General features: G+C 33.3%; 1 long non-coding RNA gene across 7 annotated transcripts in view; it reads left to right on the top strand.

Annotated features, from left to right (window-relative positions):
• LOC112678802 (uncharacterized) overlaps positions 1-27,035 on the top strand; it is a 76,308-nt gene that overhangs the window by 27,134 nt on the left and 22,139 nt on the right. For 3 of the 7 annotated variants that reach the window (XR_003147871.3, XR_007404933.1, XR_007404931.1), the window contains exons 2-5: positions 8,358-8,510; positions 9,656-9,751; positions 14,284-14,503; positions 17,522-17,576. This is a non-coding gene — a long non-coding RNA (uncharacterized LOC112678802). Of the gene's footprint in view, positions 1-8,357; positions 8,511-9,655; positions 9,752-14,283; positions 14,504-17,521; positions 17,577-20,266; positions 20,347-27,035 lie in introns of all 7 variants that reach the window. The other 4 variants (XR_007404935.1, XR_007404934.1, XR_007404936.1 and 1 more) reach the window with 3 other exon arrangements.

The raw sequence follows: 27,035 nt of genomic DNA, 5'->3' as shown, positions 1-27,035 counted from the left end.
AGCTCAGGTCTTGATCTTAGGGTCATGGGATGGAGTCCAGCACTGGGCTCTGTGCTCAGCAGGGAAGTCTGCCTCTCTCCCTCCACCCCTTCTGCCCCTTGTGTGCAGGCATGCACTCTCTCTCTTTTTAATAAATAAATAAATAAATATTTTAAAAAGTGTTATTTTGTCTCTAATGAAAATCTTTTTTTTAATTTTTTTTTAAGATTTTATTTATTTATTCATGAGAGACACACACCCCGGTCCGAAGGCAGCGCTAAACTGCTGAGCCACCTGGGCTGCCCTCTAATGAAAATCTATTGTTTAGGGAAGCCACCTTCTTTAATGATCTTAGCCAGATCTTCTAGATAACTTGCTGCAGCTTCTATATCAGCACCTGCAGCTTCATCTTATACTTTTATCATATAAAGATGGCTTCCTTCCTTAAACCTTATGAACCAACCTCTGCTAGCTTCCAACTTTTCTTCTTCAGCTTCCTCACCTGTCAGAATTGAAAAGAGTCAGGGTCTTGCTCTAGGTTAGGTTGCGACTTACGGGAATGTCATAGCTGGTCTGACCTCCTATCCAAACCCCTAAAACTTCCTCTGTATCAGCAATAAGGCTGTTTTGTTTTCATATCTATACATTCACTGGAGCAAAACTTTTAGTTTAAGAACATTGCTTTTATATTCACAACTTGGCTGTTTGGTATAAAAGGTCTAGCTTTTAGACTATCCTGATTTTTGACATGCCTTGTTGACTAAACTTTTGATTTAAAGTCTGAGGTGACTCAGACTGTGACTCTTCCTTTCACTTGACCACTTAGAGGCCATTGAAGGGTTATGAGTTTGCATAATTTCAATATTGGTGCTTCTCAGGGAAGAAGAAGGCCTGAGGAGAGGGAGGGAGACTGGGGAACAGCCAATTGGTCCAACAGTCAGAACACATGCAACATTCATTGATTAAGTTTGCCATCTTACATGGGTGTGGTTTGTAGGGCCCCAAAATAATTACAATTCCAATATCAAAGGTAATTCATCACAAATCACCATAACAAATATAATAATAGTGCATTTGATATATTACAAGAATTACCAAAATGTGACACAGAGAAAGTGATAAAATGTTGGAAAATGGCACTGAAAGAATTGCTCATTGCAAGGTTGCCACAAACCTTCCGTTTATAAAGAATCCTGCAATATCTGTGAAGCACAGTAGAGCAAAATGCAATAGAATTAGGTATGTCTATACATATGATAATTATGGCTGAGGGCAAAATAAAGCATCTTTGGCATCTTTTGAAACCTACCATCTAAGAAGATTCTATCGCTCTCTTAGAAGACATGGAAACATTACATGTATGTATATACATGAAGTAATATGAAGAATACCTGAGGATGGAAACTAAAATTTGACCTTTCTGGTTTTTTTTTTTGTTTGTTTTTAATGAAAAAAAAACATGCTGAGATTTTTATAGTCTTTGAGGATTAAGTTGAATTTTCACACAATATTTATATTATCTAGTGGATAATATTTCTTTAGTCAGACATCTGTCATTGTTAGATTTACTAAAAAGCACACTCACACACAAAGAATTTGACTTATATCTAACTATTCACATGGATTTTTTTCTTTTTGCATTGCACAGTAATATAAAATGCCCCCAATTATATCCCTTAGGCTCACAAATCAATGATTTCTCTTCTTAGCAGATGGATATATTTTTTTTCAAAATATGGTGATAGTAAGTTCTTCTATTTTTGATGAAATATTTCAGTAACACTCTATTAGAAGAAAAATAAGAATTATTTAATTATTTATAAGAAAATTCATCAGAGGGAATACTTGTAAAAATAATTTCAAGTTCAATAGAGCCGTATGGAAAATTCCCCATTTTTTTAACCTAAGAAAATGCTATATTCATCTGTGTTAGAAAAACTGAATCAAGCATATTGGATGTCAAGTATCTCTGAGTCAATTTCTCACTTTGCTCTGCATCTCTGCAGAGCTGATCTGAGCATACAGATCCTTTGAAATCAATGGGAGGTTGGCAGTTGGATTAGTTCAGTGCCATCATGCATGACTAAGAATTGGTCCTTTGTGTCATTTTCAATGTTTTCTCTCCTTGTGAGCTAATAAAGACAAGAAACACTTATTCAGCAGTAGCATTGAATCTTCTTATTAATTCAAGCTTTGTCATTTAAATTCATATATAAATTTCATGTTGTCATTGACTTCCCTAATCATCTGATTTTAATATCTACCCCACATATACATAACTTTATTTTTTTTTTCTTTAAAACATTTAGCACTACTTGATTTTATATTACAGTATATTTACTTATATTTTGGGAGCTTTTTTTCTGTTTTGCTTATGGTTACAGCCCCCGTTTTAGAACATTTATCACAGTGCAAGTACTCAGTATATAGAAGTCCCTAATTTATTTATAAATATCTATAAGCAGTGAGATATTTTGATAAAATTGCTCAAAATTAAGTTTGAAGTATAGTGGTATCCCCTTTATTCATGGTTTTGCTTTCCACAATTTTAGTTACCTTCAGTAAACCATTGTCCAGAAGAAGATGATTCTCCTCCTGATGTATTAGAAAGTCAATAATAGCCTAATGCTATGTCACAATGTCTATATCATTTCCCTCAGTTTATCTCATCATGCAGGCATTTAATATCACACCATCACAAGAAGGCGGCAGACTATAGTAAGGTATGTTAAGAGTCCACGTTCATATAACGTTTATATCATATTGTTATAATTGTTCTATTTTATTATTAATTACTGTTATTAATCTCTAACTGTGCCTAAGTCATAAATTAAATATTATCATAAGTATATATGCATAGGAAAAGAAACATAGCATGCGTAGGGTTTGGTCCTATCCATGGTTTTAGGCATCCACTAGGGGTTTTGGAACTTATCCTTCATGGGTAAGTGGGGGGACTACTGTATTTACTAGTGATGACATAGCTGAGACTTTCTCATTATCCTAAACAGTCTCATTATGCAACAAGAAATGGAAGCCTTTGTAGGATTTTTTAGGCAATGATTGTTGTTGATAAAGGAATTAGTGATCTTGACATCCAATTCTAACTTCTAATACTCCTCAGAAAGTATCTGGGACTCCCAAATAAAGAACCATTCATCTTTATTCATTTCTTCTTGTATTTCTAATGAATGCAGGCCACACACTCTTATTTATAATATATAGTTAGTGAAAAATTGTGTTGATTTCCGCCAGCAGATGAGGAGGTGGTGTGTGAAGAGATAAAGCAAAATTCTCTGACTAACTCTTTGTTTATGACACCAAAGGAAAGAAAGCAGCAGATTTTTATCTTGAGTACTATAAGGCACCAAGAATTCTCTACTTTTCATGCAGAAAAGGAACCCCAGTGGAAGAATACTGATTATAAGAGTGATCACTATAGATAATTTTAAGAAAAAAATTTTAAAAACATGCCTATCATACAGATATAAAAGTAAACATGTTAAAGATTTTCTTAACTCATGAAAGAACCAGACAGATTTTATAACCGTTTCAAAAGATAATTGAAAGATTAGATCAGGAATACTGAAATAAATATGTAAATGAAAGCAAAACTAATTGTTTTCCTCATGATGGGAATAAATATAATAGAATTTCTATTGAACATTATAGAACCTGCATGTCTACAACCAATCCCAACTTGTCTTTGCAATATAAAATAGGTATACTGTAGACTACTCCTTAATGCTACACATGTGGATAATTCTGGAATATTTTCCTCACGTGGGAATACCCCTTAAATTCTCCAGTTCCTGAGTATACATTACTGACAGCTGCAGTCTCTGTATCTCATCTACTGACTATACCTGGAATTTGCTTGCATGTTAAACATTGTGCTATACTTCTGATAAGTGTTTATATGATATGATTAGTCACTAAGTCATTTTTGTAATATTTATACCATTAAAACTTATTAATTTAACTTTTTTTGAGTTATTAAAATATTCTTGAAGATCTATGATACATAATTCATATTTCTAGCCTCCTAGGCTAAAATAAAATAATTACAAAGTGAGAGATACTATCATTTGCTTCACTTTGTTTTCAGTTGATGGAGTATTAATTTAATAACTCCAAATAATCACATGGAGAATTTTCACATTTCAGAACTGAGGAAATGAGCTTGCAATAGTGATAACCAAGTTGTTGAATATTAAAGATCTCAGGAAGTATTTGTCTAGAATGTCAAATTTACAGAGAACAATCATATCCAAAGATTTTTAGGCATCTGTATAAGTCATGGGTTATGTTTTCATACTTCCCTATAGAAAAAGGGAACTGAATAAAGGGGCAAACAATTGCCTTACACTGGTGGTCAAAACAGAAAACTCCTTAAATGTTAGTGTTTATTATAAATTTTAGAAAATCAAGTTAACTTGGAGGGCTTATAACTTCACAATTAGATAATCTGTCTTCACTTAGGGGTTCCAATTAGATATTGTGATGGAACTGACTGCTTTTTGCTTCTGCTTTACCATGCTAAGATAATATAATGGTGTATATTTCAGTGGGGCTATTTTAGGTTTAAAGAAACAAAATGCTTTAGAGGAGGAAACATAAGATTAGTAGTCTTTTAATGCATTTATTCTATTTTGATTCCATCCAGAAGGCATACAAGTGTCAACTCATGACTATTTTTTTAAAAAGATTTTATTTACTCATGAGAGAGAGAGAGAAAGGGGCGGGGGCAGAGGCAGAAACACAGGCAGAGGGAGAAGCAGGCTCCATGCAAAAAGCCTGATGTGGGACTCGATCCCAGGTCTCCAGGTACAGGCCTTGGGCTGAAGGCAGCGGTTTAACCACTGAGCCATCCGGATTGCCCAACTCATGACTATTTTTAAGAAACAATATATCTTAAAAAGTATGTGAAAGTTTTCTTTTTCATTTTCTTTCTTTTTTTTTCTTTTCTTTTCTTTCTTTTTTTTTTTTTTTTACTGGATAGGCATTAGGTTTTCAAATTAAATTCTGACCTTAATATCTGCTAATTTTTACTCCTGTCTGTACCAGAGATAAGCTTATCTCTAGGTAAGTATTGAAAGTATGTTCTGTTTTATTTTAGAACATATTTATTAGCTATTATGAAGAAAAGAAATCTCTAATGAGTACCTGTGATGACAATTGCAAAACTACTGTGTTTTCTTTATCTTGCTTTAGACCATTATTATCAAATAGAATTATTAGCAATAATGTAATGTTCATAGTTTTCCTACCCTATACAGTCACCACTAGTCACATATGACTGTGGAGTGCATGACATATAGTTTGTACAACTGAATTTTTAGTTTTATTTATTTTGATCAATTTAAATTGTCACATGTGGCTAATGGTGAACATATTAGAGCAGTTCCAGACTTTGAATGGGGTTTAAAAAACATTTCCTGCAAAGCAAGAATTCATTACGCAGTTTCAAGTCTGTTTCTCCCAGGGGAATTCCTGGAATAAGAATAAATGAGGAAGAATCCGTGAATAAGCAAGAGCCGTGGGACCTCAAATACTGTGTTAGAGAGAAGGTCTGGAATAAAGCTGTTTCTGGTGCTTTTTCACAAAACTTAATTGGTTTGTGTGACTTCCTCCTTTTCCCCAGAAACTGAGCCAATCTTTCAGAGAAAAAGTCCTTTCTTAGTAATAAAGGGCCAGAGATTAGATTGATTCATATAAATCTATTATTTCTACTGGAAAAACAATCAGGTCATATGCTAGCTAGAAGAAATGTCAACTACACATATAAAAGACATTTCATGGTTTTGGCTCTAAAGCTCAGGACATTAAAATACAAACAGTTTTGAATTATAGGAATGCCTGGGTGGCTCAGTTCAGCATCTGACTCTTGATTTTGGCTCAGGTCATGATTTCAGGGTCATGAGTCTGAGCTCTGTGGCAGGTGCTGCAATGGGTGTGGAGCCTGCTTAAGATTCTCTCTCTCTCTCTCCTTATGCCCCCCCCAACCCTGTCTCAAAAAATTTTAAAAAGTCTGTTTAACAAAAATAAAATTATATATGTATGTGGTTTATATTGTGTAACTGGTGACATTGACAGTATTTTGACTTTCCTAGTCAATAAAAATAAAATATATATTAAACATTCAGAATGAATAAAATAAATGAATATAATGGGAATAATGATGGAGGGATGGGAAGAGATAGTATATCTATTTTAGTCCCACTAATTCTATAAAACTAAATGGATGTGATGAATTAATAGACTAATTGAAGCTTTAAAGATAGTTTTTTGACTCTCTCATATCGGTGGTATCAAAGGGGATTGGAACTGGAACAATTGAATGAGAAGATAAATATTTTCTTATGCGTGGGATTAAGAAAAATCCACCAGGCTCTAATCAGCCAAGGTGATATCTGGGGCTACTATAATATTGTTCATTCACATGCAAAAAGAATGATTTTCTAGAAGACATTTTCAGTAGAATTGGTTTGCTTTACACAAATTTATTTATCTAAGGCAGAGGCTGTTCCATTTAGGGCCTGTTTGTCATGACTTTTATCTGAATGCTCCATGAATTCTGAAGTATCAAGGACTCAAGATGCCATGCCATGTAAAACCATCAATTGCCAATCACAGTTCCATTGATTCCCAAGTGAAAAATGGTGCCTCCATAAGAGTGTACCACTCAGTGCCTCCACTCACTGCAAGAATGATTATGCTAGGAAATTCAAAAAGAGAGGGAAGAATTTAGATAAACTCAATGTACAAATAAGTTTAAATGAATTTCTACTTTTAATCTAGTTTCTACTAGGTTTTCACATTTAAGTCTTGTGCTGGTTATTTATCTAATGTCTACTGAGCTCCATCCATGTCCCTCTGTGCTAATTTTTGTAGTGCTGGAGCTGAAAAATCCATAAACTACATGTCTCAGATAACATTGTATGATAGATTCATATTTGATACTTCTGATTTAAGGCTCTGTTAGAAGATAAAAAAAATCAGGAAGGAAAGAGAAGTGTCTTAATTCTAACTCTAATAGTAAAAGTGGTGGCAGGAAGTTGATAGAGATGTTAAGAATGAAGCACTTAGAAATTCAAGGAATTGTTAAATAATTATATTAAACACCTGAAATTAAGATAATATTATTTATAATACTTGTGTTATAAAAATAAACACAAAAAATAAATAAAAATTAAGAAATAAAAAATGTGTTACAGTCAAATAGTAACGATGATGATGATGATGATGATGATGTAATGGGAGCAGGAGCAACAATATGTCAGTGGTTCCAGCACTAAAAGTATCAGTGGACCTAGCGAATTGGTCAGTGTGAACTGGTGAGCTCCAGCAGAATCGTACAAGCAGCCTTCTGATCAGATACCACTACTGCTTTTTTATCTATTCCTACAGTATTCACATTACTATTTCTGTGCATTTGCTCTTCAAATTTTTTTAACCATTTCTCTTCATTAAACCCATGCCTGAAATACTTTGTTCCTTTACTATACCAAGCCCAACACAAATGTCCACAGAATTTATCAATTTCTTCTCAACAAAATGTTCTCTTTCAATCTTTTCAAGATCCCATGAACATGTTATAGGCCTCTTGTCTTTCTCGACTTTGTTTCTCCCATTTTCTTATGTAAAACTTAATGTGTTGCATATTAGGCACACAAAACTTAGACCTTCTATAAGTATAAGAGGCTTTAATTACAAAAAACAAACAAACAAACAAACAAAAAAACGTAAGAGAATGAAGGCCTTGAGAAGTTAAAGAATAGTTTCCATAGGTGAAGAAAGAAAACCATTAAAAAACAAGACATTGTATTAAATATTTGGCTAATGAATTTTAACATTTTCAAAGTGGTATGGTTGTTTACATTAAAAAGGTACAGAGTGTGATCACTGTTATGGAATATAAGTGAAAAACAACTCCATTTAACAAAGCCCAAGAACTTCTCCCTTCATATTTTAATTAGTATTCCAGATAGATTTTAGTGGTCCTGGGTAACCACATACTTAGTTGTAGGGAATAAAGCTGAAATCCTTTTTACCTATGTTCTCAATGAATGTAGAAAATTGATGCTACAAGTTAAAAGGTGTCAAGGACAGCACATAATGAAAATGATGGAATGAGCCTGCATAAAATCCCAAAGAAGCAGAATTTATTCTGTGTGAATTGAGAAATAGTGGGCTGCAAATAATAGCAATCTAATTCCACTTCTGGGGTCTTTATGAAGCAGACTATGGGAGAAAACAGTTTCTCATTGACAAGTCTGCAGAAAGACACCAATGGGAGACACTCAAGTTTTAATTATGCAAGGAGGGAGAGAAACTTTTCTATGATGAGAATGAGGATGGGGTTTTTGTTATAACAGGATGGAAATTCTAGATGATGCACGCGGAAGAGGACATAAGGATGCATGCAGAAGAGGACCCTGATCTGGAAGGGCATGATGAAAGAGATAAGTGAAAATACTGAAGCAGAGAATAAAGACATCTAAGAGGCCTGTATTTTCTTCAATAGCTAGGTATCACCAATCCCATAATAATGCAATTTTGCTCCAAAACAAAGTTAGGTTTAGGATTGCAGCCTACGTATTCAGCATGGAGACAGAGATTTCCAAACACACCAGTGGCGTGCCAGCAAGCATTTTTAGGAGAGTGGAAGTAATAAAACTGAGTTACAAAGTAGATTTGAGGATAGTAATGTTTAGTTAATGGTCACATCAGATTCATCCCCTTGGTGTTCAGGCAGTGAGATCATTAACTCAAGGGTCCCACACCTTATTTTCTTTACCTAGATTATGAATTTTTCATGTAATTGTTGCTCAATTAACATTTTACTTAATTCTCTTATTATAACACTCCTAGACTGTGTGAAATTGAGCAGGAAAATAATATTGAGGGTGCATATGTTCATAAATAATCCAATTAATACATATTAATAATGTTTTACATATCAAAGGTGTTAATGTAATATTTAATGAGCAGTAACACCAAAACTATATTATGGTGATGCTTAAAACTGAAAGTAAATGTCAGCAGACTTGATATCCCATCACAAGATAATAGTCTCTGATTCTACAAAAATGCTCAGTCACAGCCAAACCATAGTTTCAAAGATATTGATCTTGTGACAACATTCTTTTGAAATGACTTTATTTCAGTTCAAACAAATGACTCAAGCAGATTTAAAAATGAGGTTGAAGCCACATAAAGGAATTTACCTTGGTATTATGAAACTGCTTATTTTGACTGGCTGGGCGAAGTAGTATCTAATTTCCTTAACAGAAATATGAAACACTCAAAATGATGGAATGCACTGTGAGCTTTATGGATTAAATAGTTCATAATTGGCAATCAAGTTTCTAAACTATTTTCTTCTGATAATCACCAAATATTATTGCCTTGCTGAAATTTCATTTCACAAAAATTCAATAACTTTTAATAAAGGTACAGTGAACTTTATTATGGACACCATTGTGAATTTTTTATAATCCATAATTTCTAATAAAATCTCTATAGGGACTACAAACTTTTGTATAGACTTGCATAAGACTATGTATAATCATCCTTTTTTAGGAAGTCTAATCTAATTTAGAAATAATTCTAATGTGTGATATTTAAGTGTAAAGCAATGTGACTACATTAAAAAAATGTATTCCATTTTCAGATATTCATTTCCATTCATGTTAGTCTCTTCAGAGCAGCAGATACATGGCATAACGAATGTGAAAAACTGGGTATGACAATGAAGTAAAGATATATGGTAATGATAAAGTTAGTTATCAAATACCTAAATTGTTTGAAGTATAGTTCTGTTATCATTTTCTTCATCTACTCCCCATCTGCTTGTTATAGATAACTGGTTGTGGCTTTTAACAGCTTGAAACAGTTGTTTTTGATCTTAACAACATTTTCACCCAGATGATAAGATAACACTCACTGCACAGCACTATGTGGACAGGTGATAGAAAAAGACAAGGCAGTGCTTCATAATATTATCTGTAAATCTATAATAAAATAACCTGAACAAGCAAGTACGTGATAACACAGAGACTATGCATGCATGAAGCCTACATGCAGCATTTTATGGTGGGAATGTACTTAGGAGAGCCACCAGGAGGAAATCTTAGCTGTGTGAAGACTTGCTATGTACACTGTTGGCAAAACATTTACTAATTAGAAATCTAACAGTAGATGGAAAATTTATCAAGTGCAAGCGAGAGCCTAAAGAAGGAATATAGAAAATTGGAATTGATGCATGGCCTCCTCAACACAGAATAAACATTGAATTGACCTTAATGTTATGAGCATCTGGTAATTTTCCAGAAACAAATCTAATCATTATAAACACAGCAAAATATCATTTGAAGTGGTGCTAAAGGCAACATAATTTTGGTATGTATTTTTATAACTATTTCCACATTTTTTTTTACATGATCAGAATTGTTTTATTCAATCTGGTATCAGACTCTCTATTTGGGTATTATTACACCCTCCACCTTAGAATTTAACATTCACAAAACTAAGTAAATTCCGAGGACTCAAATACACTTTTTTCAATGGATGATTCTAAATAGTCATTTAAAGCATTCTTTTTGTGTTTGAAACTACCACTAGCAAATGACATTTTGAGGTCAAACAATACGGGAAAAAATAAAATATTTATCTTCTACCTGATATTAGCTTGTAAACAAATTCTGAAAAATATTATTGCTATTATTCGTTATACCAATTCATCCATCTATCTTCTCAGAAATAAATCTGCTGAACATCAGGTGTATGATAAGTATGTGGAATAAAGAGATTAATATGGCCTAGTTTTGTCTATGTGAAATGAAGTGTCTAGAAATAAAAACAGATGTGAAATAGTGTAATAATTATATTATCATCTGGGGTACATTTATCATCTGTAAAGTATTTTACATATGCTTTCTTATTTACTTTTCATGATAATTATATGAGTTAAGGCTCATTATTTCCATTGGGATTTAAAATATCTGATATATTTCAAACTATCTGCTCTTACATGCTTTAATAGTACCTTAATGCCATGGTTGCAATATGAGATTGTGAACACTGTTTCTAATAAGCAATTAAATAACATCCCATTGATATTAGTTTCCTAAAATGACTTTAACAAATTACTACAAATGGGAGCTTAAACAAGAGAGACTCATTCTTACGGTTCTGGACACCAAAGACCGAAATAAGTTTTGCTGCACCCTGTCAGCATGGTCATGGTCTCTTCAGAGGCCTAAGGGTTCAGAATCATTCGTTGCTCTCTAGAAGCTATCATTCCTGTCCATTCTCTACCTCTATGGTCATAATACCTTCTCCTCTTTGAATGTCAAATCTCCTTCTGCCCTCCCTCTACTTATAAAAATATAGGAGGATTACATTTAGGGTCCACTCAGATAATACAGATAATACAAAATCTCCATATCTCAACATCCTTAATATGTAGTCTTTTTTTTTTTTAATTCTTTTCTCCCACATTGGGTGTTACACTATATATTGATAAATTGAACTTAAATAAAATAAAATAAATAATTTCTTTTCTCACTTCCTTCTCTCCTTTACCCTTCCACCTTCCCTCCTTACCTTCCTTTCTAGAGTAACATTTACAGGTTCCAGAGATGAGCATGAGGATATGTTTTAGGTGACCATTATACCACACTATTCTAGACCATACTAAACTTTATCCTGAATTGTTGCAATAGGTGTTTCTTTAACTGGATTCCCAGTTTACGATTTCCTCTTTTCTAAAAAACTTCTATAAACTAGCAGATCATCTTCCTTAGATCATTTTTTCTATTGTAAATTTTTTATAGCTCTAATATGCACTGATTCATATCTGGAAAATTCTCCCCTCTAAAAGACCCTTTAGATCTTACCCTTCCCCATCCAACTACTTTCCTTCTCTATCAATGCACATTCTTGATTTTGGTCAGACCAACATCATCACTCTCCAATTAGTACATAATGCTCATTCCTTATACTGTTCCTTTGCTTATACAGATTATTCTCACTTGAAAACTCTTTTTTTTTTTTTTTTTCCTGATTTAGCTATCTAAATTACTTTCAGGGAAGGCCAACATCTCCAAAGGAAAAAGAATAGGCAAAGAATGCAAAGAGAAAAACAATAAAATGATTAATATGTAAAACTGTTCCATACCAAGCATAACAAAAAAGGGAATTTAAAAATATAAAATGAGTATTTCTTTTTTTTAAAAAAAGATTTATTTATTCATGAGAGACAGAGAGAGAGAGAGAGAGAGAGAGAGAGAATGGCAGAGACAGAGGCAGAGGCAGACAGAGGGAGAAGCAGGCTCCATGCAGAGAGCCTGATGTGGGACTCCATCCAAGGACTTCAGGATCATGACCTGAGACGAAGGCAGGCACTCAACCACTAAGCCACCCAGGAGTCCCTAAAATGAGTATTTCTATATTCATTTCAGTTGTATACCTAAGTATTCACAGGTGGAGTAAAATAGTCATGCTCATACACTGGTTTCCATATTCTCCATTTCTTTTCTTTTTTTTTTTTTTTTTAGTAATTACATGCCTGTTGTAATCCATTATTTGCTTAAATTCATCCAATCTAATTAATATCTCAATCTTAGCTTTCTTGGGCTTTTCTATGATTTAAACTCCCTGAATCTAATATGATATAATGAGTCAATATTAAAAATTCCCCCTGTTATGAAAAAGTTTTCTGTATTATATTTGAGTAGGAAAGCTGACTATAAGAGAGTAAATTTTTCATATGGTTTTAAAAGAAATTGGATGTCCAACAAAATATGAAATCTTTTTGATACAGAATCTAAACCATATACTAATTCATTCTATACAGTATTTAAATGATTTTGGAAGCATGCGTAATGTTAAATACTGTTTATAAACTAAGATAAATGTATAGCTTCTTCCTTTCCACAGCAAAGTGTAGTTAAAATGGAAGATTATCTACCACAAATGTAAACAAAGACATTTTCATATGAGATAGTCACATATTGCATTGGCAGAAAATGTACAGTTGTACACAATATATTTTTCCCCAATCACTACTAACAATAACAACAGAATAAAGCCAAATGTGTAGGGGAGAATTAGAAAATTTGGAATGAAAATGCATTTCAATATCTAAAGAGAAGGCCCTAACTAGGATTAAAGAGGCTAAGAAGTCTTTGATTCATGTCATACTTAGTGCCACTGCTTCTCCAAATCAAAGGAAAGTTTTTTTTATGGAAAATTTTCATGTTTTCATTGCTACGTTGTCCCCTATGAAGAGTGGTGTTAGAGATGTATAATTTTCTCTTTTTCTGGTAGTTCATCGACAAAGTATTTTTTCTGTCATTCTCTTAAAACAAAATTGATTCTCATAAAATAGAGTACAAAAAAATGCACATTAAAAATGCACATTAAAAAAAATAAAAAATAAATAAATAAAAATAAAAATAAAAATAAAAAATAAAAATGCACATTAAGTGTTAATGTGTTTGTTATACCGAAATTTTCTGGATTTCTTTTTTTTTATTTTCTGGATTTCTAAAAGAACTACTTATATCAATTCTACTAAATGAAATATAAATAATTAAAGCCAGATCTTTTCTGACATAAAATAGATACCTGAAATATTTCTAGCTTATATTCTTCAATTGTAGTTATCTGTTCTTTAAAAGCCAATTCAACATTTCAAAAAAAATATTTAAAAATACATTTATTTTTATATACCACCTAAATGCTCACTGAAGCGGTTTATGATTTCCTCCTACTTATTTCTGAGAATATTATTACCTGGCATTATTATTCTCATAAGGCAGACATATTTTAGGATTTAAGAATGCCACTTAAAATAATTAAACATTATAAATTAAGTGTTTCAATGCTATTAAAATTATCATGATATTCTTGAAAAATTTCCCCCCTATCAACACTGGTTACCTCCTCACATGAATTCCCATCATCATCATGTCATGTCAAGACATGAGCATAGCTCTTTTTAAATCACATTTTTATTAAAAAGTTTTCTTAAGAGTCTTATCTCTAACTTAACATGTATAACTCTTTTTTTTTGGCCTCTGGAAGACTCTCTTCACTTTTGGTTTTTGTGTTACCCTTTGTCCTCAACTGTCTCATACTTGACTCTATGCTCTTCTTTTCAGTCACCTTTCAGAAGAAAATCCTCCTCCTCTGTGTTACAGTCCGTATGTTTGTGTCCTCTCTGAAATTCATCTGTTGAAATATAATGTCCAATGTGATAGCTAGGAGAACTAATACCAATAATCTTTGGTTTAGCTAGGAGGCCTTTGCAGATCATTATCTCATGAGGGTGGAGTCCACAAGATTGGAATTAGAGCTCTTACAGAAGAGGCCCCAGACAGCTCCCTTGTCTCTTCTGCCATGTAAGGATACATTAAGAAATCAGCAATGTGCAAATTGGAAGAGGATCCTCCACAGAACCTGACCATACATTCTGGCATTCTGATCTTGGGTTTCCAGCTCTAAACTGTGAACAGTAAGTTTCCGCTATATATAAGCCAACTAGCTTATGGTATTTTGCAATAGTAGCCTAACTAGACTAAGACACCTCTCTTTACCCTTCAATTTTTTTTTTTTTCAAAGTATTGCTCTTTGCTGTGTTCTCATTCTTTAGTCATCACATGGCAGTTACCCATGTGCCTATGAATTACACTGTTACTCTAGCTCAGTAGTTCCCATCCAGGGATGATTCCGTCCCTCTTTACAGGGAACATTTGGTAATGTCAACAGAATTTTTAAGAATTATTTTATTTTATTTTATTTTATTTTATTATTATTTTATTTTTTACAAATAGAAGGTGGTACTAATGGGATCTAGTGGATTAAGGCCATTGACACTTGCTAAACATTCTATAATATACAAGATGTTCCCCTCACTACAAAGATGTATCTGTCCACCAAGCTCAGTGCACCATAGTTGCTATAGTTTGAGGTATTACAAACTTCTAAGTCAAATGTTCTGAGAATGAGGTAAGTACACTACAACTGCCTGGAGGTCCTAGAGACCACTAAACTTCAATGTGCTCATCACTGAGCTCATGGTGAGAAACCATATGTTTTTCTAAAATTTAAGCACCAAATTCATGAACATCAGACCAACTATCAAGTTTCATACCCTGATTCCAGAAACACAAACAAGTAATAAGCACCTGAATTATAACTGCCTATGTGTTTCCAATATTCCATATTCATTCCTCTTTCTACCTAAGTCACCTTTTTATGTAAAGAATACTACTTCTTGGGCAGCCCGGGTGGCTCAGCAGTTTAGCGCCACCTTCAGCCCAGGGCCTGATCCTGGGGAACAGGGATCGAGTCCCACACTGGGCTTCCTGCATGGAGCCTGCTTCTCCCTTTGCCTGTGACCTCTCTCTCTCTCTCTGTGTCTCTCATGAATAAATAAATAAAATCTTTAACCGCTGAGCCAACAGGCTGCCTGACTCTGTTTTAAAACTGAAATTTCAAACAATCCAATCATGAAATGGGCAAAAGACATGAACAGAAATCTCACAGAGGAAGACATAGACATGGCCAACATGCATATGAGAAAATGCTCTGCATCACTTGCCATCAGGGAAATACAAATCAAAACTACAATGAGATACCACCTCACACCAGTGAGAATGGGGAAAATTAACAAGGCAGGAAACAACAAATGTTGGAGAGGATGCGGAGAAAAGGGAACCCTCCTACACTGTTGGTGGGAATGTGAACTGGTGCAGCCACTCTGGAAAACTGTGTGGAGGTTCCTCAAACAGTTAAAAATATACCTGCCCTACGACCCAGCAATTGCACTGTTGGGGATTTACCCCAAAGATACAAATGCAATGAAACGCCGGGACACCTGCACCCCGATGTTTCTAGCAGCAATGGCCACTATAGCCAAGCTGTGGAAGGAGCCTCGGTGTCCAACGAAAGATGAATGGATAAAGAAGATGTGGTTTATGTATACAATGGAATATTACTCAGCTATTAGAAATGACAAATACCCACCATTTGCTTCAACGTGGATGGAACTGGAGGGTATTATGCTGAGTGAAGTAAGTCAGTCGGAGAAGGACAAACATTATATGTTCTCATTCATTTGGGGAATATAAATAATAGTGAAAGGGAAAATAAGGGAAGGGAGAAGAAATGTGTGGGAAATATCAGAAAGGGAGACAGAACATGAGAGACTCCTAACTCTGGGAAACGAACTAGGGGTGGTAGAAGGGGAGGAGGGCAGGGGGTGGGAGTGAATGGGTGACGGGCACTGGGTGTTATTCTGTATGTTAGTAAATTGAACACCAATAAAAAAAAAAATAAAAATAAAAAAAAAATAAAAAAAAAATAAAAAAATAAAAAAAAATAAAAAAAAAAAAATAAAACTGAAATTTCCTAAATTTTCCCATTAAAGTGGTGCTCTATTAATGAAAATAAAAATACAAAGAAAACATTTGTTCTGTCTTCATTTATTTCCTTAATTATCATGTCCTTAAAACCATCCTCTCTCATGATACTAGAATCTACCAAATTACAGAAATGTTTAGGTTTGATTCAACATCTGATCCATTTTACCCAACATATCTGATAGAAGCTCCCTTCAGGGACAGTGGAGTGAAATGGAAAGGATGCATGAGGAGCTTCAATGTGGGATATATGAGACTGAGAATTTTCCTGTTGTGGTTCTGCTTACTGAATAACTCGTCTGCAGTAGATTTATTCAATGCATTGGTCGGCAGAACCCATCTTCTTAATAATCTTAACTAGTATCCTTCTCTTATCCAATCTCAAATAGCCATGCAATCCACATTTTGTATGGAAATGTAGGACTCTTCCACTAGTGCAATCCTCTCTTGGCATTCAAGCAAAATACTGTTCATAAACCTCCTTATTTAGAAAATCCTATGTATTTGCTTGCTTATTTTAGTCTGATTCATGTGTAGTCCATTATTCTTTCTGAGGAAAGGGGCAATGGCTCATTCAATGACACAGGCTAACGTTCCAAAAGGTATTGGTATTAGTTCTATTAGATTAATTAAAGACACTTCAGGTAAAGAGTTGATAAAGAAAATGCTAGGGAATATAGAATTATCATTATTAACACTATAGAGTAAAAGAATAATATCTCCTTGACATTTTCTGAAAATTATATGAGTATACATTATGAAACAAGTATGTCTAGGAGACGGTAATCTCATAAAAACAAGAGTTTGGTATAATTATCTCTGAATAATTATTTTGATGATTTAAACTAATTAACAGTTAACGTTACCATAAATAAATTATATAGACTCATTAAAATTATTATAGTTTTTATAGGTTTATAAAATATCTATTTTAAAACTTATATTTTGGCAGCCTAATTAAGGGGGGGCACTTAAAAAGCCACATTTCATAAATTTTGAAAGTTAAAAAAGGAAAAAAGTCATGAATGAAGAAAAGCAACTTTGATATCCTGTGTAACATTTATGATTTTTTTGTTTGTTTCTTTTTTTTTTTTTTTCGCACTGCCCAGAAGATATGTTTGGCATATCTTGAAGAAGTGGAAATATCACTGTAATATCCATCAGGTAAAGCAATTTTTATCCTATTAGGAGGTCTATGAAAGACATGAAAAGACAAGAAAAATAATTTTAGGTTGAAGAGAAAATGTACATTAGTGTTACCATCTGCTTTGAAAGAATGCCACATAGATAAGAGTGAAAACCCATATGATGGTGATACCCTGTAAGAAACTGGAATAATGAAATTTTATTTCTTAAAGACAAAACTCAGAGATGCTTAAGAAAATTGGAAAATGCCAAGCAGACTGGCAGTGAACAAGACAGACATACTGTCTATGTTAAAAACAGAGTCTCACAGTGATAGACAGAGCTCTTCAACTACATTTGCTTAAAATATGATGCATGGAATCCATGAATTATCCTATATTACTCATTATAAAGAATATAGCTACATGTTTTGAATCAATAACTATTTTAATGAATGCTATTTGTAGTTAAATAAAAATGGGATTTCTGCTTTGGATGTTTGACTGTTGACAGATTTCAAACCCTACCATCCCTCCTTATCCTTCCTTCCCACAGCTAGGCCTGATAAGAGAGAATTGGTGTTCCCTCCTATGGCGCTAGTGTTAAAAATATGCAAATCCTGCCCACCTGGGCACTCTCCTCAGTTCTACTCACCAACTACAATAAAAGACAAAGCAGTTGTCCCTTCTGCTCTCTCAGATCATATTAAGACCTGTTTAAGGGTCTGTACTATTCTTGCAAGGAAGCCTAATATATAAGTAATAAATCTCTTCAGAACTTCTTGGTATATGTGTGGCATCATCAGCTCTAACATTTGAACCTAATTCTGTGTGGTGGTGCCTCCTCCCACCTTACAGGGTGACTATAACACACTTTTAGACATGAACATATACGTAAGATAACTCACATAAAACACATATGATAGAAGTTATAGACTATAGAACACATCCTAATGCAATATAGCTCACAAATGTTAACCTAAGAAAACATTTTAGCTTAGTCTTAAGTATACATTAGGTTAACTACTTAGATTAAATAGTTAAAGGTATCATCCTCCAATCACAATTTTATTTTCAATATATATATAGGTACTAAAACAGGAATTAAAGTTTAATGTTTAAATGAAATCCTTAACTAGGAGAGTCTGCAGTCACAATGATTTGTAGAATATAAATTATGAATGCTTCCTGAAGACACAAAATCTGCATATTAATAAGTACATTTAGAGAAGAGAAAAATATAATCATTAATTTTGTGCCTTGATTATTCAATCTTAACCTTGACAAATATTTACAGAATACAGGGTTAATAAGTTGTGGTACAAAAGAAAAAATACATTATTTTTGTTCTTCACTGAGTTAATTCACATGTTTCTATCTGTATATCTAGATATAGATGTGTAGCTGACTGGGATAGGAACTGATATATTGGATTAATATTTCTTCACTACTACATCTAAATGCAAGTTGATTCCAACCATGGGAGTTTAAATTAGTTATGCACACAGAGACATACAGAGACATGCATACACAGACGACATTGGTACAGACATACATGTATATATAGACTATTATATGATATATGTAAAATACAATATAGAACTATATTTATACATGTATTTATAAGGCACACCAAATTTAAAGTGCTCAGGGATACATGATAATATATACTCACATACTTTAATATATACAATATAATGCATTGCTTGATCATTCCTCCAAATATGGACATTTCTAATAAAAATAAATAAATATTTAAAAGGATCAATAATATTTCAAAATGCCTTCCAAAATATACGAGCTCTTAATATATTTTATCCCTGTTAGTGAAGATCTAAAAATATGAAAACCGAGTCTTCATAGCGGCAGCAATGAATCAAACCTATTACTGAGGCTTTAAGCCACTCCAGCTGCATATGAAGGAGGTGTGAAAAAATGAAAGTTCAATAATCTAAAAAAACATAGTGCCTTTCCGCACTTTGTGGGATGGTGGTGATTGTGGAGCACACAGAGTAGTATTCACTCAGTGGGTGATTTTTGCAATAGCAGTCTGATCTAAGACTAAATCCTAATCCAAAATTAAAACTCAAAATGTGTTTCATTGCGTCGGAGCCAACATTTTTCTAACATGTATTCTCTAACTAAGCTCCCTTAAATCTCTGATTGTCTTAAGATTTTACCTTATTTCAATGTACATCTTTAAAATATCTATTTTGCAAAAAAAGAAAAAAGATCCCATTTTAAAACACATCTGTTTGGATGATTGCTTCTTATCTCACTATCTCATTTGGGAAATTGTAGATATTCTCTTACATATGGTAGAATAATAAAATGTAGGTGAAAATATCTCCAGAATATCATGTTTCTAATTGTGATAACCTGGAAGATACTTAACAGAATATAACTAGACAGATTTTTACTTTTCTAATTTGGGGTGCTAGAAGTGATTTAAATTGTGACAAACATTAATTATTATAGTAGCTGAATTTTCTTTTGGTGGAATACAAATATTAATTGCTATTTTTCATTCATTTAGTGTTCTGTCATTTAAAGAAAATAATGCAGTAATAACTGATACTTTTTAAAGTGAACTCATTAACGAAAAAATCATAGTTTTAAAACTACTGAACAATTAGTAATTGTTAATCTATAAGTACATGGGGAAATAAATTAATAGTTTGAGCTAAGTCCTTTGTACTTAAACTACATCTAATAGAGCTTTGTTTCTAGAAGGCAACATGAGATATACGGCTTATGAGGAACATTTTCCTAATGTTTGATACTTAACACAAGGATGAAATCAAAGCAAAGTAGGTTGCAAATATATGTGACCACTTAGATGACAATAAATGCTAAATAAAATTTCAAAAGTGTAAAACCAACATTTGTTATATACCAGTTATGTTTATTGAAGCAATAGTCACAACAGCCAAAATTTGGAAATAGCCTAAGTGTCCATCAACAGATGAATGAAGAAGATGATATGTGTGTGTATGTGTGTGTATATGTCTATGTTTATATAGGTGTGTGTATATATATGTGTATACACACAGTGGAATATTATATGATAAAATCTAATACCCCTTTATGATAAAAATATTTGACACACTCAGAAAAGAAGGGAACTTCTCAACCTCATAAACGGCATCTAGGTAAAAACCAAAGCTAGTATCAAACTTACTGGTGAAAGTCTGAAATTGTCCCTAAGATCAGAAACAAGACAAGGATGCCTACCTTGAATATTTGTTATTCTTAAGATGAATACTATCCAAATTGACTTATAGATTCAACACAAGACCTAACAAAATACAAGCTGTCTTTTTTGCAGAAATCGGTAACCTGATCTTAAAATTCCTCTGGAAGTTCAAATGACGCTTTGAATTTTCTGTACAGAACAAGATTAAGACAGAAGTACATAATTAGAGGACTTACACATCCTGATTTTACAACTTATTGCAAAGCAATAGCAATCAAGAATGTGTGGATCTGGTATAAAACTAGGTTTATAAATCAAGGGTATGAAATAGAAATTCCAGAAGTTAAACCTATAGATTGTATAGTCAGTGATTTTTACTATCCAATAGAGAAAGAATATAAGATAGTCCTTTATATAAAGAAGTTATGCAACTCAATACTAAAAAGCAAAAAGCTCAATTAAAAAATGGGCAGGGGACCTGAACAGTCATTTTCCCAAAGACATACAGATGGCCAATAGACACATAAAAAGATGCTCAACAACACTCATCTTCAGGGAAATGCAAATCAAAACCACAAAAGGATATTACCTCACACCAATCAAAATGGGTACTATCAAAAAGACAAGAAATGAGAAGTGTTGGGTAGGATATTGAAGAAAGAAAACCTGCATGCACTGTTGGTGGGAATGTAAATTGGTGCAACCACTGTGGGAAAGATATGATGGTTCCTCAAAAAATTAAAAATAGAAATACTACATAATCCAGTAATTCCACTACTGAATATTTACCAAAATATCCCAAAACACTAATTTGGAAAGATTTATGCATCTCTATGTTTATTGTAGCATTATTTACAACAGCCAAAATACGGAAGCAATCGAAGTATGGTTCCATAGATGAATGAATGAAGGTGTGATATATATACATATATATACATATGTATATATGCAGATGTATACACACAATGGAATATTACTTAGTCATACAAACAAATGAGATCTTGCCATTTGTGATGACATAGATGGACCTAGAGGGTATTATGCCAAGTAAAATAAATCAGACAAATACCATATGATTTCACTTTTATGTGGAAAACAAAACAAAACAAAAACAAATGAAAACCCCACAGACATTTATAGAGAGAGAACAAACTAGTGATTGCCAGAAGGGAGATTGGTAGGGAGATGTGCCAAATAGATAGGATTAAGTAAAAACTTCTAGTTATAAAGTAAGTCACAAAGATGAAAAGTACAGCATAAGAAATATTAGTCAATAATTTTGTAATAACGTTTTATGTTGACAGGTTGGTGACTATGCTCAACCTGGTGAGCAATGAGTAATATATAGAATGGTCAAATCAATATGTTGTACATCGAAAACTAATAATACATTGTATGTTGACAAATAAGTAAAATATAATTTTACTTAATCAATTGTAAAATAACAAATAAGTTTTTTCAACAAATGTTGCTCCGGCAACTGAAAAAAAATAAGTAAATAAAAGAAAAAATAGAAAAGAAAAATGAAATTGGACCTCATCCCATGCCATATGCAACAATTAATTCAAAGTGGATCGATGATCTAAATATAAGATAAACTCAAGAACAGAAGAAAACAGTGTAATTCTTTGTAACCTTGACTACACAATATGTTCTTATATATGACACATAGGGCACAACAATTAAAGGTGAAATAAAGTGGACTTTCTCAAAAATCTCCTTTAAAGAAACATCATGAAGAAAGTGAAGAGAATTTATATAATATATTAAAATACTTGGAAATTATAGATCTGATGAGGTTCTAGTATCCAGAATATAATTTTAAAGTCTTTAAACTCAACAACAAAAGAGAAATAAGTGAATTTGAAAATGAACAGAAGGTTTGGGTAGAAATTTTTCCGAAGATTTACAAAAGGCTGATAAGCACAGGAAAACATGCTCAGCATCATTAGTCATTCAGGACATGTAATTTGAAACTACTATGAAATTTCATTTTGTATCTATTATAATGGTTAAAATTAAAAACAGATGATAGCAAATATTGGCAAGAATGTGGAGAAACTGTACTTCTTGTGGACTGCTAGTAGAAAGTATTTCCTCAAACAGTTAAATGTAAAGTCATCTTGTGACTTAGAAATTCCATTCCTAGGCATATACCTAAGAGAAATGAAAATGAATCCACATGTTTCACACAAGTACATATTGTACACAAGAAACATCTAAATGTGTTCATAGAAGCATTGTGCATATCAGCCAACAAGGAAAAACAATCCAAGTGGTTGTCTAATGTATAAAGAAATTATCTATCCATGTAATGAAATATTCATCTACCAAAATAAATGAAATACTCAAATCCTTCAACATGAATTAACCTTGAAAACATCATGCTAAGTGAAAAAAGACACAAAAGGACACATTATATGATTCTATTTACATGGAAGGCACAAAATAAGCAAAGCAAAGGATAGGAAAGATTATTAGTTCTTGGTGATTATTAGTTCACCAAGAAGAGGAAAGGAAGGAATGGTAAATGAATGCTAACGAGTGCAGTAATTTTTTTGAAGTAATAAAAATGTTCTTGAACTAGATAGCAGTTATGATTGAACAACCTGTGATTCTAAAACAAATCACTAAATTATACATTTTAAACCGATACATTTAATGGTATGTGAATTGTACCTCCATTAAAAAGTGTTTTATCTCATTCTCTACTCTCTACTACAAGATGCTCTCTTTTCAAAATAAGAAAAAAAAAAAAAAACAAAAACAAAGTAAGAACAAGTGTACTGAGGAAAAGGTAGTATTAGGATCAGACACTGATGATGGAACTAACACAGAATTAAAAACAACAATACATTAAAAGTTCTGATGGGAAAGGTAGATAATACACATGATCAGATGATACATTTGAATGAAAAGATGTAGATTTCAGAAAGACTTGAGTAACAATTCTGCAAATAACAACCAAAATCTAACAGAGATAAAGAGTGTCTTTATAGACTCATCTATAATTGACCTGGCTGAGAAAAGAATCTGAACTTTAAGATAAATCAGTAAGAATTATGTAGTCTTAAATCCAAATAGAACAAAGTGTGGAAGAAGGAGAAGGTAAAGAAAAAGAGAGAAGAGGAGGAAGGAGGAGAGGGGTAAAGGAAGTGGAAGGGAAGGATAAAGAAAAATGTGCTAACATACATATTTTTGTAATCGCATAATACCCTACACAAAGCCACATACCTCACAAATGGGAAAGTTGTATTTTACAGTGTTTCAAACTTTAAAAAAATGTTTTATTTATTTGAGAGAGAGAGAGTGAGCAGAGGGGAGGGGCAGAGAGAGAGAGGGAGAAACAGACTCTCCACTGAGCAGGGAACTCAACTCGGGGTTCAATCCCACGACCCTGAGAACAGAGCCTGAGTTGAATGTAGACACTTCACTGACTGAGCCACCTCAACTTTCAAACTTCTAACTCAGATATTATACAAAGTATCATATTGTCTTTCAGGCAACCATATATACACTGTAGTAGACTGGATAAATTAATGCCAGTTGCATGACAATCCCAAATCTTTGGCTTAACCTGACTAAAGTGTCTATCTTTGCAAAGTCCAGTACTTCTCCAAACCCAGAGTTAATCTACAAATGGTACCCCAGAGTTCAGGAGAACCTTATTATTTGTTATTCTTCCATAACAGGAGAGAATTTGGTATATCTCAAAAGATATTTTATGGCCAGAATTGGATATTGCATATAATACTTCTGCTCTTATTCTACTGAATAGAACCCAGTCACATAACCCCAGTACAAATGCAAGTGATTGGGGCATGCCTCTTACTTATTTGGCCAGGAGGAGAAAATGAATGTGATGCATATTTAGTCATTCTCTATGAATATATACATATCATGTACATATGTATATGTGGTATCTGAATTTACACATGATTGCCCTATATGTGTATATAATATCTAATTATTAACACTTAGGTATATCATTGTTTTCTTTTTTATATATTACTTTTCTCTTGTTGCACAATAGTTAACCCAAACTTAGTAGCTTAATAGAAAAACAATACAAATTTATTACTTCAGTTTCTTTGAGTCAAGAGTCTGGACACTAGGTGAGTCCTCTGTTTAGAGTCTCAACAGGTTAAAAATCAAGATCTTGGAAAAGGCTCCAATCTCATTTGAAGCTTGGAGTTGTCTTCCAAGCTCACATGTTGCTGGCAGCAATTAATTCCATGTAGAGGTAGGAGTGGGTCCTCAGATCCAAGAGACTATTATTCCTGCCATGTGGCCCTCTCTAGAACATAATATTTTGCTTTTTCAAGTCCAACAGTAAAAGCAGACATACTGATTCAAAACTCTTCAATTTATTTGAAATAGCTCTTTAAATTCTCTTTTTAGGGGCTCGCATGAGCCTCATCTTCTATAGGTAATCAGTTAAAAGGATCCAAAAGCTATACTCTAAACTTGTTTCTCATACCATATGGTGGGCTATCAATGCTCTCCTTACTACTGGAAACAGAACCATTAGTGTCTTTAAGTATAATCAAATTGGAAAATCAATTCCAGAAAAATCCAAAAAAATTTTAAATAACACATCTTTAGGATTCTGTTCTTCTGGAATCAGTTGTGGTATCAAAATACTATATTAGCTGGGTCCAACAATAGAACTAGGGGGAGAATAATATAATATAACATATTATATCATATTATATTATATTATATTATATTATATTATATTATATTATTGTATTATATTATATATGAATTGGATGCTAAAGCAATTGTGAATATTTGCCCAACAAGTTCAAATATGGATACTGACTCAGCAGGTTCAGAGTTGGAAATGTCATGACCAGGTGAGAACCACAGAAACACGGGCCAAAGCTGTTATACTAGTGGGTATCTCTTTCTCACTAAGAAGGTCCTAATCTCACTTTTAAGAATTTACAACTAGAGAGTATCTTTTATAGTCCATCCTACCCAGACATACTAGAAAAGGAAATCTGGGGCACATAATTTACCTAAGCTAATCTGACAAACGGCCAAGTCGTTTTAGTCTACTCTGATTTAGCACTCATACACATCTCTTTAAACAGCACCTAATTTTAAATACAGACAATAACAAATTAATATTTCCACCTATAAGATACTAGGCCTTTCCCCAAAAAAGGATATAGAGTCTTTGGATGATATTCCCTTTTCTCCATTGGTATCCAAACCCCTGACTACCCAGCCAAATCAGTAGCTATAGCCCATGCATAATAGGATTTTATTTCTGACCATCTCTTTCCAAACAAAACAAATAAAACAAACAAATAAATAAATAGATCTCCTAACTGGGAATTTTCTCAATTAATTAATTCTTATTGGGAATCTGCCCAATTAGGAATTTAGAATAACATTTTTTTAAAAGATTTTATTTATTCATGAGAGATACAGAGAGAGGCAGAGACATAGGTAGAAGGGAGAAACAGGCGCTTCAGGGGAATCCCGATAAGGGTCTTGATCCTGGGACTCCGGGATCACACCATGAGTCAAAGGCCGACTCTCAATCCCTGAGCCACCAAAGGTCCCAGTATAACTTGCTAAAGTATTCCCAATCATAGAGCATTAAACTTGCAGAAAGCTGTAAGGAATATTTCAAGAAATACATTTCTCAAGCTTAAATTCTAGTTTGGCCCTGAGGAACAGTGGTAAAGAGAAATCCTCCTGGTGACAGACCTTGAGCCATGCATTTTAGCTCTGGAATTTGATTTTATCCTACTTACAAGCAAACTTGGCCTGTTACTGTTTCATGCATGTCAGCAGATAACATGAGATTCTCAGGGGGAAACAATGGTCTTTATTATCACAACACAGCAATGAGCATAAGTGTTAGTATATTTGCATTAGTTATTCTTGCTCCTCATTCACTGTGGCAACCTGATAAACCCAAGTGGATGTTACACAAGCAATGGATTTGCATCACAGCTGAAGAACACTGAGTTTGGGGAATCTATTGCTTTTATACCAGTTAGTCAGACAGCCTGATCCTTGGCTGAAGGAAGGGAGAAGCATTACCTCACTTTCCAATCTTCAGAATGAGAAAAAGCCTAGTGGCGTTGGGTTTGCAGTCTGGCACACCCAGGAACACATATAAAAGTGCAAGAGACCCAAAGTGTACCATCCCTCCAAACACTATATTTTATGAATCATTTTCATTCACTTATTTATTCATTCACTTGTTGCCTTTTTAAATCTGTTCTATTTTTCTTCATGACATTTTCATCAATATTTCCTATCTGTGTCTCCCATCTGAAG

This window comes from Canis lupus, chromosome 22 (genome assembly GCF_003254725.2).
Source record: "Canis lupus dingo isolate Sandy chromosome 22, ASM325472v2, whole genome shotgun sequence".
Classification (NCBI taxonomy): domain Eukaryota; kingdom Metazoa; phylum Chordata; class Mammalia; order Carnivora; family Canidae; genus Canis; species Canis lupus.
The sequence above is the reverse complement of the archived record's forward strand: the minus strand, read 5'-3'. Positions and strand labels throughout refer to the sequence as shown.